Genomic DNA, 2,881 nt, shown 5'->3' on the forward strand with positions numbered 1-2,881 from the left:
AGTCATTCTGCAAAATTTCAGTGAAATCGGATAAACATTGCGCCCTCTAGAGGCTCAAGAATTCGGATTCGGTTTATTTGGCAGCAACTTCAGATTATGTCTGGATTCAGACCATTAATTCGGACCACAGATTCAGACGTATATTTAATGTCATAGAAAAAGTCGTTGCACCCAATTTCAGCCAAAATAAGATAGGAATTTCTACCTTTCGACCATATTTGATCATAACAAAACACCTTATACAAAATTTCAGCCCAATCAAGATCCAGCATTGGTTTATATAGCAGCCAAATCAAAACATAGACTGATATGGCCCATTTACCATTCTCACCTACCTACACCCATAGGAAGTATTGGTGATATATTTCAAGTGCTTAGATTTCGATTCTTCGATAGTTAGCGTGCTTTCGACAGACAGACGAACATGGCAAAATCGACTTGGATCGAACAAACCAGATAATCGAGGTTCAAGTGTATTTTGTAACAAGCTGCAATGGTGAAAAGAAGTAGTATTGGGGTATGGGGGTTTAAGGGGGTCTATATCTATTTATAAACATATCAAGGTAGGCTTTTAAGAGCTCAAGAACTAAATTCCGGGGATCGGTTTATATGGCTCATTCTTCGTAGGGTTGTTGTGCCAAATGTCTGCCAAATCCGATGAAAATTAAGGCTTCTATGTTCTCAAGAAGTCAAATCCGGACATCGGTTTATATGGGGGCTATATCAGTTTATAGGCCGCTGCTGTTGATACTTGGTACACATAACACAAGTCCTTGTGCCAAATTTTTAGCCAAATCGGTGGAAAATTAAGGCTTCTAGGGACCCAAAAAGTTGAATCGGAGGACCGATTTATATGGAGGCTAAAACAGTTTACAGAGAGATTCTGATGATTGGGATGAAATCTTAGGCTTCTAAGGGCTTACGAATGCTTGGTTCGTATTATGAGAATCGGATAAGAATTGCGCGCTCTATTGGCTCAAGAAGTCAAGATCCAAGATCGGTTTATATGACAGCTATACCAGATTATGAATCGATTTAAACCATACTTAGCATTGTTTTTGGAAGTGCTACCAAAACACTTGGTGCAAAATTTCACTAAAATCGGACGAGAATTGCGCCCTCTAGAGGCTCTAGAAGTCAAGACCCAGGATTGGTTTATATGGCAGCTAAATCAGGTTCTATACCGATTTACACCATACTTAGCACAGTTATTGGAAGTCATATCAAAACACGTCGTGCAGAATTTCATTCCAATCGGATAAGAATTGCGCCCTCTAGAGGCTCAAGAAGTCAAGACCCAAGATCGGTTTACATGACAGCTATATCAGGTTATAGACCGATTTGAACCATACTTGGCACAGTTGTTGGATATCATAACAAAACACGTCGTGCAAAATTTCATTCAAATCGGATACGAATTGCGCTCTCTAGAGGCTCAAGAAGTCAAGACCCAAGATCGGTATATATGACAGCTATATCAGGTTATGAACCGATTTGAACCATACTTGGAGTAGTTGTTGGATATCATAACAAAACACGTCGTATAAAATTTCATTCCAATCGGATAAGAATTGCGCCCTCTATAGGCTCAAGAAGTCAAGACCCAAGATCGGTATATATGACAGCTATATCAGGTTATGAACCGATTTGAACCATACTTGGAGCAGTTGTTGGATATCATAACAAAACACGTCGTGCAGAATTTCACTTCAATCGGATAAGAATTGCGCCCTCTAGAGGCTCAAGAAGTCAAGGCCCAAGATCGGTTTATATGGCAGCTATATCAAAACATGGACCGATTTGGCCCATTTACAATCCCAACCGACCTACACCAATAAGAAGCATTCGTGCAAAATTTCAACCGGCTAGCTTTACTCTTTCGAAAGTTAGCGTGCTTTCGACAAACAGACAGACGGACGGACGGACGGACGGACGGACATGACTAGTTCGACTTAAAATGTCATGACGATCTAGAATATATATACTTTATGGGGTCTCAGACGAATATTTCGAGTAGTTACAAACAGAATGACGAAATTAGTATACCCCCATCCTATGGTGAAGGGTATTAATATCAATTTGTATTCGTTTGTAGGTTTGTTTGTTTGGTTGGTTGTGTGTTCCTTATAGACTCAGAAACGGCTGAACCGATTTTCTTGAAATTTTCACAGATGGTGCATAATGATCCCCTGGTGAAAATAGGGTACTACATTATTTGGTATCCGAAGGGGGGACGGACCCTCCCCTTACCCTAATATTCAGAAACGCCAAATCTCAGAGATGGGTGGTGCGATTTAAGCGAAATTTAGTGTGCTCTCATAAAGTATTCTAAAAATAAAATTTTTTTATCCAAATTTGCGATGGGGTACCTAGGGGGGTCGCCCCACCCTAAAACCCACCAAACATGTATTTACACCAATCACGATAATATGGGACTCAAATGAAAGGTATTTAGAATAAGAAAACGTATCTTATATCCAATTGTCGGACCTAGTGCTGGGGGGACCACCCCAAGCCCCAAAACACCCCTAAATGGGACATATTTATCGATCATGGCAATATGGGACTCAAATGAAAGGTATTTGCGAGTAGAATACGAATCTTATATCGAAATGTGGGACCACGTTTCTGGGGGTCCACCACTTCCCCAAGACACCCCCCAAATAGGACTTATTTACAGCCCATGGGAATATGGGGCTTAAATAAAAGGTATTTGAGTGTAGAATACGAATCTGATATCCAAATATGGGACCAAGTGTTTGGGAGGACGCCTCTCCCCAAAAACATCCCCCAAAGGGGACAAATTTACGACCATAGCCATATGGGTCTCAAATGAAAGGTCTTTGGGAGTGAAACACGAATTTGATATCAATATTCGGGA

This window comes from Stomoxys calcitrans, chromosome 1, assembly GCF_963082655.1.
Source record: "Stomoxys calcitrans chromosome 1, idStoCalc2.1, whole genome shotgun sequence".
Classification (NCBI taxonomy): domain Eukaryota; kingdom Metazoa; phylum Arthropoda; class Insecta; order Diptera; family Muscidae; genus Stomoxys; species Stomoxys calcitrans.